The 12,388-nt window shown below is 51.0% G+C and overlaps 1 protein-coding gene across 1 annotated transcript in view; it reads left to right on the forward strand.

The window, feature by feature from the left end:
* Nucleotides 1-12,388, forward strand: part of ASXL3 (ASXL transcriptional regulator 3) — a 1,228,938-nt gene that overhangs the window by 81,306 nt on the left and 1,135,244 nt on the right. The gene's annotated exons all lie outside the window — the stretch shown is intronic.

A 12,388-nucleotide genomic window follows, 5' to 3' on the forward strand; every position in this document is an offset into this window, starting at 1 on the left:
TCAAAGATGTGCAATATGTTGGAGGACACAATCCATAAGAAGAAAAGTTTCTTACCAACTTATAACTTTCTTTCGACTGGATGTTCCTCCAACGTATTCCACGTCGCCCTCCCAGCCTGCCCCTCTGGAGAATTTCCTATGGTATTGCAGCTTACATTTCCGCAAGGCTAGGTGCAGTCTTGCAGGAATTGGATATGTGCATGTCACACGTTATGGATGAAAAAACATAAACTGAGGCTACGGGCGCCGTGCGTCCTATTTATAACATCCTGTGACGTCACCCTCGACGGAGGCCTTCGAGGGACATCGACCCGACGCCATCGATGCAGGACGCCCTCTACTGAAAAAGTCTCCGAAGTACACAGCTGTGGAAATTACATGTCAAAGATGTGGAATACGTTTGAGGAACATTCAGTTGAAAGAACGTTACCAGTTGGTAAGTAACTGGTTCTTTTGATCAATTCTCTATCCTCCTGTACACTGTCATGTGTACTTTCTTTCTTAGCCACATGGCATAAGCAAGATGAAATGGTAACATAAAACAGAGAATGAAGCACAAAGTTTTGTGCAGAACACATGAAGCTGACAATAACAAATGACAGTCACAAACAATGCTATTCCACATGAGGGGATTAGTGCTAGCCCCAAACAATGATACCCAGCATGGAAGGGTATCTTGGTATAACCTCCACCACCGCCACAACGTATATGTTGCAGATTTTCCTACAAATGTCCAATGCAACCACTAAGCAGACTAATGCACCTCTGACAGCTTTGTTGCTTCACAGAACGAATGCTACCGTGTTTATTATTAACCACGTGACTTAACCGTGTTTCACAATGTGTGCTGATTCTGGCGAGAAACCTCGGGACTGGCGTCCCAACGTGGCATGCTGATGGCTTTGCGCGGTTACTCCGGGAGCCCAAACTCCTTCGGGTCTACTCTGGAGTTCAAACCCTGTCTTAACACAGAAGTGCTTTATAATCATATGCGCCTCCGCTCAGCTTCCTACGCGTGCTGTGAAAGGAACAAAAATCAGCACTTGCCAGGGATGGGGCTTATTGAGACCAGGCGGTATGCACGTAGTGCAATTTGCTCCCGGGCATCATGGGGAATTGCAGTCCAAAGAAATGGTTCTGGTCCCCAGTGGGAGATGCCTCCAAGGTTTGTTGCAAAAACTCTGATGGCTCAGGCCCCAAGGACTGTGTTTACCCCTGCTCATCCCACAAATAATCACATTTAACATGGGAGTTTTACCTCCAGACCAAATGCCCTGCCCTCGATGGGGGCGCTGGGGTCACATTCTAATTCTTCAATTTGGCAGTGCTACTGTGTGGGCTTTCTTGTGTGTGTCACGGTGTCCTTCACAACCATTATGTATTCATTTGGCCTGGGAAGGCATCTGCTGCCTCAAACCCCATTTCAGGTTGCTAGGAACATTTCTCCTCGCAACAGTGAACTGAACAGTATTTGGCATCCTGTCCCATTCTGACCTTGGCTACTTGCAACCTCCTGCCCAGCATCATAATGAAATGTAAAATAAATGACCAAAGATCTCAAATGTGGCCTAGCATCCTAGAATGGCAGGATCTTCGGCCTGTAATACTGGTGTGCTTTAACATGGCAGACCACTTGCTCAGTACAACAACTAACACTTCTACTTACTAAAAACTCAAGCTACACATCCCAACTAAAAACAACATACATAACTTCATCTAATAATATAAATCCAAAAAAAAGAGTTAAGTGTAATAAAAAGGTGTTTGCTTCATGTGTGTTCTTCAGTACAACACACAGCCTAAAAGCTCCAAGAAGTTTGGTTAAACTACATCCACTCTACATGCAATGGCACACTAAAAACATGTGACCTCTAAGCCCCCATCAGGTCTGATACCTTGCGAAAAAGAATTCTTATTTTATACTTTCATCCGCCTTGAGGATGTTGGACCTACAAATGTACACCCCCTCCTTTAGTTAATGTATTAACTAATAACTACTACTCCTTCTTCCTATCCTAATCATCTTTTGGAATCCACACCTTGCAGACACCACGTAAGTGTCTTACAACGAGGGAGGAGAGGACTCGACACTCTCCCCCGAACCACAGAAGCCGAATGAATTTGACCCTCCCACCGTGGTTGGCACAGGTGCCTGAAGTAGTACACAGGACACCACGTGACAGCCAGTGGAGGGAAGAGGAGTTAGGGAGAGATTGTGGATGGGTAGGGGAAATTTGGAAAACCGGGAAAAGGGTCAGGCCAAACCTAAGTTGGATAGGTAGGGGGAAGCACTGGGAAAAAACCCTTCCTGTCTGATTCCTGTTTCCTTAATACCTAAACATCCTGAAGCATAACTCAAGACACACCTTAATACGTATGCACTTGACTTAAAAGAAAACACAGAGAAGCAAACATTCACATGTAGTAGCAAGCGGGATGAACACAGCAAAAGGGGAATTTCTCCATAGTTGAAGGACAAAACGCATGGCCCGTAAGGCAAGCTTGATGCAATACATAAACACGTAACTGCATGTCCTTGCAGTTTAAACAGGCGAGATTATGCCCACATAAGCACTCAGTGAAGTTCTTGCATCATGATGATAAATCCACTATCAGCAACCAACTCAGACCTTCCGTGATTGCCTAGCACAAATCCAATGCGGGTGAAAGCAAGTACATAATGAGGCCCACCCCACAATGGCTGCAGCACTTATCTGATCTCCGGGGGCCCCTCGGGACACCTCGGAGTATTTGTAGCACGCCGTGAGTCGCAGCCGGTCCGCCTGCTCTGTACGGTGCGAATGAATGCTGACGGCTTCAATGGTCCATCGTGCAAGCTTGGTTGCAGCAATCAACGGGACAGAGCTTCGCCGTCCATAGCTCCGTAGCGTTCCGTCGACCTGCTCCTCACACCAACCACACCCAGATCGTTAATAAGCCACACCTGATTTACGCGCCGTTGCTCTTTATGCTGCTCGCAATCACTGCAGCTGGCAACGCGCACGTGACCTACACCTGTGGCCGAGACGTGAACTACAAGCCCCCCGTGACTTGCTGGGAATTGTAGTCTTGCCTCCGCACTTGCCTAGGAGGTTTAAGAAACAAAACATGTTACTCCTGTGCGCTTCCAGTCTTTATTCCTCACAGTAAGCTTCTGTCATCTGCTGCGTACTTCTCCGTTGTACCGTGTAGGGAAGGCATGGTATCACAAGTATGACACTGACACAATAGATAGAATTTGTAAAACCTTTATTGGAAATGTTTGGGTTGGAGAAACTCCTATTTTGCCATATAACTAAGATGGGAGTAGTCTCGACCATTAAACAATAAACAAAATGGTCTTAATGGAGTTCGACAAATCAAAATGGCTTATGCTAACAAAAACCTAATGCCTACTCCTGTACAAAAAGTGTAAAAAGGAGAAATGTATGCAAAGGAAGAAACGATGTTCAAAAGAGTAAAGGTAGTTGAACCAGCTCTCCTCCTCGGTTAAACCCCATGGAGTAAGCTTTCCTTGTAGGCAGGATGACACACTCTGGCTCGCTTTCTGACACTCTAGGCAGTTCCAAACCGTGCATTGAGGCCCGCCTGGCCTTCCACGTTAAAGTCTTTATTGTCTCTCAAAATAGTATTCCAACGTATAGTTCACAAAGGTCGCCCTCTGCCAGGCTCACACCTTACAGCACACAGATCACGTAGGTCCCCCTCTGCCTGGCTCAGACCTCTCACGTCACAGTTTAACACTGGGTGGCTCCCTTCTTCAAGCTTATTATACTTCGGGTCACCCTCAATTAGGCTTGTACCCCTTTGCTGGATGTTGAAGACTTTCGAATGTCCGTGGCTCTCTTTACAGACCACCACAGGACCACTTCAACTCAAAGTTCACGCTTAATTAACACTACACCTTTCAGGGAGACTTTCCAATGGGCTACTTCCTTTCGCCAGACCACTGTGTTACTTTGTATCGCTGATCTCACAGCTGCCCTTTACTTCAAAGTTCATTCACACGTCTGCCTTTCATTGTGTCCCTTCCTCACGCGTGCAGCCTTTACTTGTGATATAATGTTACTCCTTCATTTGCTTTAACACACACCGGTATCTCAGGTCGCTTGCCAACTCACCGGTTGTGTGCGCGTCTTCCTTGATTTGCTCTTTCCAATTCACGAGTCAAGGTTAGTACCACAGTCTTGGCCTCGCTTCCCCAACTCTACTGTTTACCTGTGAGGGTCGTTGGCATCCTTGGAACACAATGCAATCTTCACTTGTTAGATCTGGCGTTCTCCACGTGTCTTTCGTGGTCTGTTAGAGGCAACTACCTGCAGTAGGGAACCCGTGGGGTTTCCGCCCCTCTGCTCTCGCCCCTTGGTCCGTTGCTCTGCTCCAGTAGGTGTGCCTTCGTCCGGAAGTTCTGCTCGTACTCGTGTTCTGCCTTGCTCTGTGTTTATTTAGGTGTTGCCTTTTATTTGTGTGAGGAGAGCTAACTGGTATTAGGTGTATGCACTTAGTGTAAAGTGCCTGACTTTGCCTGACCCGATTAACGGGACATGTCCATGATGTGAGAGAGTTAGTATGGTTACTCTGTCACCCTCTTCCTCTGCCCAGCGTTTGTGTAAAAAAGGGGGCAGGGGGAGTTGGGACTTCGGATAATCCTACAAAATAGGATGATGTAGATGAACAAAAAAAGGGGGGAATACCACGTCTCGCTCATCCCCTCTCCACGAACACCCCCCCCTCACCCAGGTGAACCTCCCGCGCTTGTCCACCCCCAGGATCTGGATCCAAAGGCGAGTGCCATGCCCTGGCCACCTGAGCGAAAGGTCCCCAGGGACTAGCGTGTGAGATACCCCTGGTTTCTCACCTGGTCAAAAAATAAGGATCACTATTGCCATGACAATCTACCCAATGTTCGGTGTAATTGTCAGGATCTGGAGGTGGAGTAGAGTCCCTGGGGGATCAATTGGATTCCCTATTTCAACCATGCTGTGTTGGATACCCCAATCCCAGTTATCTGTGTGTGAACGTTTCTCGAGATGGGCGTGGCAGCGTCATAAAGATTTGTCGGTGTAACAGTTCCTTTAATCCCACCCCCTTGCAGCAACCCAAAATATTTTTTAATGCACAAATACCAATGAGCACTACTACTTGAACAGGAAACGTCACTTTATGGTATTACTCAACCATGCGGGAACCCGGAAAAGTCGAGTTATACTAATCCTCTTCATTCACCTTGGTACTTTCGTTTTCCATCGTTTCGTGGAGTATGGTGTGACGATTTACAAGGTGTTGTCATCTCTCCATTCTCTTGAGGCTAGGGAGGTAAGACCGCTACCCAATAGTCCCCCCACACCCCCTCCTAGGGGTAGTTCAATGCGGGAGTACCTCATGGGTAGGAAATCCCTCCTTGGGGACAAGGATGACCATCTTGGGGTTAGGCCAGCGAATCATAAAAATCTCCACATTCTTTAGCCAATCCTTTCATCCCCAACCACCTCGTTTTGTTATTTTTGAACAATTTTATTATTTTATAAACAACACACCAAGCATTTCAACCAATGAAGACATTCGTATCACATCATTAAATTCACAGTTAGTGCATCACAGCCCCCCCCAACCCTCTTTAACTTGATCCCCTGGTTCAGTGCCAGCTGCTTCCGCATCTCCGGGTTTATCTTCCTCACCACTCTCGCGCATGTCGACCTCACCAAGTTCGGTCTGGGAGGGGTCCCACCATCGTGGATACCAGTTGTCTCCAAGCTATCAGGGGTCCCACCCCTTCCTCCCCTCCCCTACTGATTGCTTCATACCAGACTGCCGTTTCCGCATCTGCCCACTTTAGGAGGTCCGCCCACCACGTCTCTATTCTAGGTCGTTGGGCTGCCTTCCAGCCCATCACAATGCTTCGTTTGGCCAGGATGTAGGCCAGATCTCTCAACTTACTGACGTGCTTAAGGCCACGTGGTCTAGCAAAACCCCCCAGCATGCATGCCCATGCTGATTCCACCTCCAGTATGATCCCTTTTTCAGCCAGGCGTAGCTTGACCTCTATCCAGAATCTCCCCACCTCTGGGCAAGCCCAAAACATGTGTAACATCCCAGCACCCACCTCACCGCACCTTGGGCATTTCTGTGTCACTGAACCTCCGAATCTGGCAATTCTGCTAGAGGTCATATATGCCCTATGGGTGATGTATAACTGGATCTGCTGCAGCCTTGCATTTCGGGACACCTTCTTATGGTACCTTTGTGCCCTAGCCCATTGTCCATCTAGCATAGGTTCTCCCACCGCCTCCTCCCATTCTGGCCTCAGTTGAAGTAGCTCATTGCCCACCCTGGTCATCAGTAGCTCGTATATGCGGGAAATTTCGTGCCCACCCTCCGATACATCGTATATCGTCTCGATGGCCGTGTCGGGCTGCTCCGTCAATGCTGCCCCAGGCCACCTCTCCCTCACCCGTTTAACAATTCTTGTGTAGGTGATATGCTGGCCTGTGTGCACCCCAATATCCTCCATTAATCTCTGGAAGTCCAGTGCCTCCCCCTCTTGCCATACATCTCCGAGGGTCACTAGGCCCGTCGGCTCCCAGTATCTGCGGATACTTTTTATCATTTGCGGGTCCTCCCCACATAGCACCGCTAACGACACCTGCGGGGAGCATGGTGACAGGTTTCCCACTCTTTGCCATGTTTTGCTCCATATTTACCAGCCCAGTGTCAACATTCTCGCCCACCCCTGCAACATTAGTTTGGGCAACCACACCACCTCCCTTAGGAAAAAGGGGGCGGTATCCCTGCACAGAAGCCTGGATTCTGCCGTCTCGTCTTCGGACAGCCACCTGGCCACATACTGGAGCTGTCCCGCCAGGAAGTATATCTCGAAGTTAGGCAAATTAATACTCCCCCACCCACATTCATACGAGTTTTGCAACTTCCAAAAGGCCACCCTATTCCTGGAGTTATGCCATATGAAGCCCCTACATAGGCTATGGAGTTTCGCAAAGAAGCGTTTGGGTGGCATGTATGGGATGTTAATAAAATAGTGTAACACTCTAGGCAGGACCACCATCTTAATCAGGGCCGCCCTGCCCACCATAGCCAGAGGTACCTGGACCAAAACCCCATGTTATTCTTAATGCCCTCCATTGCCCTCTCCATATTGTGTTTGTGTTCCTCTTCGGCCGTGTTATATATATTGATTCCCATATATCGAAATGTCCTGGACTGCCAAGGTACCGGCAAGACCGGAAGGTTCCCCTGCGAGACCCCCCTGTATCTACACAAGGGGAACATGCTCGATTTCTTGGGGTTTACAGCTATGCCCGAGAGGGTGGTGTAACGTTCCATCACCTCCAAGACATATTGTAGGTTCTCCTCTGGAAAGCGCAAGTACAGCAGCATGTCATCGGCGTACAATGATATGAGGTGCGGACCCCCCTTCTTTGGGATCCCTATCTCCCCGTACTGTTGTCTGAGGCAGATTGCCAGAGGTTCCAGGGCGAGGATGTAAAGCATGGGTGACCAGGGGCAACCCTGCCGAGTTGCCACTTGTCAGAAATTATTGCACCAGTTTTAACCCTGGCAGTCGGGGAGCTGTATACCATTTTGACCCACCTCAGATACTGCGGCCCCATCCCGTATTCTTTCAGCGCCGCTAATAGCCACGGCCATCTCAGAGTCGAAGGCTTTGATAGCGTCCAGCGAGACTATTGCCATCTCGCCGGGGTTCTTCTCTGTCTGTTCAATAATGTGGTGGAGTCTCCTATGATTGTCAGTTATATTCCTACCCAGGATATAGCCTGTTTGATCAGGGTGTATCAATTTGGCTATGACTCTTTTGAGCCTATTCGCCAGCATGGCTGTAAGGATTTTACTATCTTGGTTAAGCATCGAGAGGGGTCTGTATGACCCACAGTCCGTGCTGGGCTTGCCCGGTTTCAGGAGCGGAATGACCACTGTCTCCCTCAGGGAAATCTGGCAGCTTCCCTCTCTCAAGCGCCTCATTTATTATGGCGAGCAACGGGGGAGCACCTCCTGTCTGTGTATCTTGTAGAATTCACTGGGGAGCCCGTCCGACCCCGGAGCCTTACACGTGGGTAGGTGCTGTATCACTGTCTCTGATTCTTCCAATGTGATTGGGGCATCGAGGTCCTCCCATTCCTCGTCGTTTAGTTTAGGCAAACCTATATCTTCCAGTGTTTCCTGGATCTCCCGGAACACACCCACCCCCCGTGTCCTCATAGAGGCGTTTATAGAATTTAAGGAACCCCTCGTTAACTCCCTCCTGGGTATCCCAATTCTGGCCATTTTCCCCTTTTATCTCTCTGACCACTGGTCTCGGCGTCTCATTTTTGTATAGCCATGCTAGCAGCCTTCCAGGTTTGTCCCTCCCCGCCCGCCCCCGCATACTGCCTTTCAACATATTTTTTGTAGTTTAAGTTACATAATCTGTCCCAGTGCTCCACACTAGTTTGTTTTAACACTTTCACCCGTTTGGCCTCCTCCTGTGAGGCGCTCCCCTTTTGCATTATTCCTTCCAACTCCTTCTCTGTCTCCTGCAGCTCACACTCTATGCCCCCTTGGAGCCCCCTGGATTTGGATATGGCTGCACTCCGTACTACCACTTTGAACGCTTCCCATAAGGTTCCCTCTGACGACACACTCCCCGTGTTGAGGTCGAAATACTCAACAATCGCCTCCCTCAGCCCCTCACGGAATCCCGAGTCCTTCAGGGCCTCGGCTCAGAGTTTCCAAGTCGGGATTCTGGCTCTAGGGGGCTGATGCCTCCATTCCAGGACCAAGGGAGAATGGTCCGAAAGCACCCTGGCCTTGTATTCCAAGCCTATTATTTCTCCTACCAGCTCTGAGGCAACAAACATGTAGTCCAGTCTCGTATGCAGGTTGTGTGGGACCGCGTAATGTGAGTACTACCTATACACTGGGTGCAGCAGTCTCCAAATATCCTCCAGCCCGAAGTGTCCCAGCAGGGCCTGTAATGCTCTCGCTGCAGGGGTGGATCTACTTAGCTTGCTATCCGACCTTTCCATTTTGGGGTGTAACGTGCAATTAAAGTCCCCGCCCCATATGATCGCTCCGCCCAGTAGGGGACTCATTTTGCTATATAGGGCCCTAAAGTAGGCCGCCGTGTCTTGGTTAGGGGCGTATGAGTTTATAATGTACACTTCTCTATTTTCCAGCATCCCTCGCACCACTATCATTCTACCATCTGGATCCCCTGTGGACTGAAGCAGCTGAAACGGTACATGAGGTGCCACCCACGTGACCACCCCCCTCGCGTACGCTGAATATGTGGCTCCTATGGTAGTCCCTCTCCATTTCCTCTTGACCACTTCTAATTTCTCCTTAGTAAGGTGGGTCTCCTGTATCAGTGCAATGTCCACTTTCAGCCTTCTTAAGTACAGCATCACTTTATTTCTCTTCAGGTAACTGTTGAGGCCCTTCACGTTCCAGGTTACAATTTGAGGCTACCCGTCGCCATGCTTAGTTTGTCTCCCATCTTCCCCTCCCGGTTTCTCACTCCCATAAATTTGACGTGAACTTGGGCTCGATTCCCCTCCCCTCCCGGCCCAACAAAAAAACATTGCACACCCCCCTTTCCCTCCCCCCTCCCTATCCAACCCCAACTGGTGCCCAGCTCCATCCCTGGATCTCGGGCTCCCCCGCTTTTGGTCCTGCCTCGGAATGCCAAGGTCAGGAACCCAGCAGGGCGTCACCGTCCTACCGGTAACCTAACTGGTCTGATCGTGGGGGTGTGAGGGCTGGTCCTGTTAGGCTCCTATGTGCTATTCTGAGTGCCCATACTCAACGTAACATATGTGCACAGCCCTGATCGCACTGCGTCGGAAGACTATTTCCTGACCTATATTCTAGTCCCAAAGTTTGAGCCTGCAGCACCCTGGGTACCGCAGTCTCTGTGTCACTTATCTGCGTCTCCTTCTCCCTGGATACTCGACTCCGAGGGACAGCTTTGCGTATCCAGCCAGTCTGTCGCATCCTCCGGGGTGTCAAAAAACAGTGCTCTATTCTTGTGGAACACTTTCATCTTAGCAGGGTAGATCAGCATGTACCTATAACCTGCTTCTCGCAACCTCCTCTTCACTGCACCAAAGTTCATGCGTCGGCGTTGCACCTGCCAGGTGTAATCCGGGTATGCCGTTATGTTTGCCGACGCCCTTTGTATCGTGCCTCCCTTCCGGAAATGCTCAAGGATTTTCTCTCGGTAATTGAGGATCTTGGCGATTACCGGCCTGGGGGGTGCCCCCTGTAATGGCTTTCTCATCAGGACCCTATGCGCCCGTTCCACCGCAAACCCCTGAGTCAACGTTCCTCCAGTTATCTCTCGCAGCAGCATTGATTCTATGTACTCCGTGGGGTTGGGTCCCTCGGCTCCCTCCGGCAATCCTATGATGCGGATGTTCTCCGGGCGCGTCCCTCTGCTTCCTCTGCCATGTTTTCCAGGTTGCCCACGTGTTGTTCCAGGACGTGGAGCAAGGATTTGTGAGAAGCGTATGCAGCTGTATTCGGGGCCACCTCCTTCTCTAGGTCACCTATACGTTCTGCCAGCGCTCCAACGTCCTGCTGGAGGAGTTTCACCTCTTCCTGTACTGCCCCAACTTTGAGATCCAGAGCCGCTTTCAGCTCAGCCATGGCCGCCTCCAGTTTGGTTTCCCATGCCACCTTCAGGTCTGCGATTGCTGCTAGGATCTGCTGATCCCTGTCCGCGGCCTCCGTGCCCGCTGCAGGGGTCCTGTCTTTTGATCCTGGCCCCTTCCGCCACTGGCAATGTTCTGGTATATTCATCCAGCGTGGGCTGTTTGCCCTTTGTTTTAGCCAGTGGACCATCTTGATGTTGTGGGGCTTGCGTGCGCGAGCCTCCGATGGATCAGATCCCGGTCGGCGAAGGGACCTCTGCAAGCCAACCTGGGGGGTTCCCAAAGTTGCTTGATCTGTGCCTGGAGTGAGTCGTGTCCCTGTTCTGTTCCTACTCTGTGCCCCAGCTCCTGCTGGCATGGGTCAACGGCCGTGCCCGCACGTGCTTGTGGACCTTGTTGGGTGTCGTGATGGGATCAGCGTTCTCCCGCCTCGAGTACCGCCTGGTCTTGGGTGCTGCCTGCCCACCTGTGCGGTGTCTTGCGGCGCTGTCCCCCGGGTGTGTCTCTCCCTCCCCTCCCCACCCCTCCCCTTCCTTCCGGCTCTTGCATTGACCAGAGGGTGTTGTCTGCCCCCAGCACCTGTGTCCACCTCTTGCGGCCCACAATCAAGGTGGGGTGGATGACCGCACCCAGGGGCGTTGCGCCCACTACTGCTGTGTCCTCGTGGCGTGGGGACCCTAAGTCTGCAATGGGGGCCGATTGTATGTGCGCTTCCTCTGGGATCCTGTGCTGCGCTGGAGCCCTGTTACAGAGCTCTGGCGGGGGCCTCTGAGCCTCCCCTGAGGCTGCCGCAGGTCCGCTATCCAGCTCACCCCAATTGGGGCCTCCTGCTATTTGTGGTCCGTATTACCTCCTGCCGCGGGGTATTATGGTGTTAATTTGGGGGCTCACAGCTATCCCCAGCCCCCAAAGCTGCCTGCTCCTTGTCCTGTGTTTCTCCACCACAATGTGCTGCTTATGGGCTGGCAGCCGCTCCACGTTTGCACTGCGACTGGCCTCTGGCTACAGTGTATTATGGTGTTTGCACCCGTGCCCCCGGGGCTATCTGCTTTGCATAGCCGTAATATGGATGCTTCAATGTCACGCCCGGACCACGGGGTTCTGGCTGCTGCTATTGTCTGGCCGAGCTGTTTAACACGCTCCCTCGCGGCCCTTTGTTAGCTTTGTCACCGGAGCTGCTTCCTTTATGTGGGTTGTGGTGTCGGGGCTTGCGCTATATGGACTCGGCTCCTACTGCGGCAGTATCCTCCTGCTGTCCACGGGCTCACGGTCGTCCCATAGATTTAGTGCTGCCCCCACCCGCGCTGTATTTTGCTTTCGTTCTGCTCACCGGGGGCTCCCAGCCTTACCGCTTCGCCGGGGCTGCATGGTGTAAGCCCAAGTTGCGTCGTTCATTGGAGCTGTCTCATCCATCCGCACCTGGGCTGTCGGCCTCACAATGTATCTGTTGCCAGCCTCTCCGTTTTCAAGACCCTTCCCTTAGATGTTCTTTGTGTGTCGCCGCCGCCATTTTGGGGTCGATTTCGTCCACGAAACAAAGTAGCATAACAGTTCCTACTTTGTGTCAAGCGTCCCACCAGCACGTTCGGTCTTCTCCCGGCATGTTCCAAACCTCATAGTGTGCCTGTTTGGGCTGCAATTCGGTGTCCAGCTGCACTCACTTGCACAGATCTATGAACGGATCACAGAGCTCTCGAGGATTGCATCCTACTCCATGGCTC

This window comes from Ambystoma mexicanum, chromosome 5q (genome assembly GCF_040938575.1).
Source record: "Ambystoma mexicanum isolate Mex_15411 chromosome 5q, UKY_AmexF1_1, whole genome shotgun sequence".
NCBI classification, from domain to species: Eukaryota; Metazoa; Chordata; class Amphibia; order Caudata; family Ambystomatidae; genus Ambystoma; species Ambystoma mexicanum.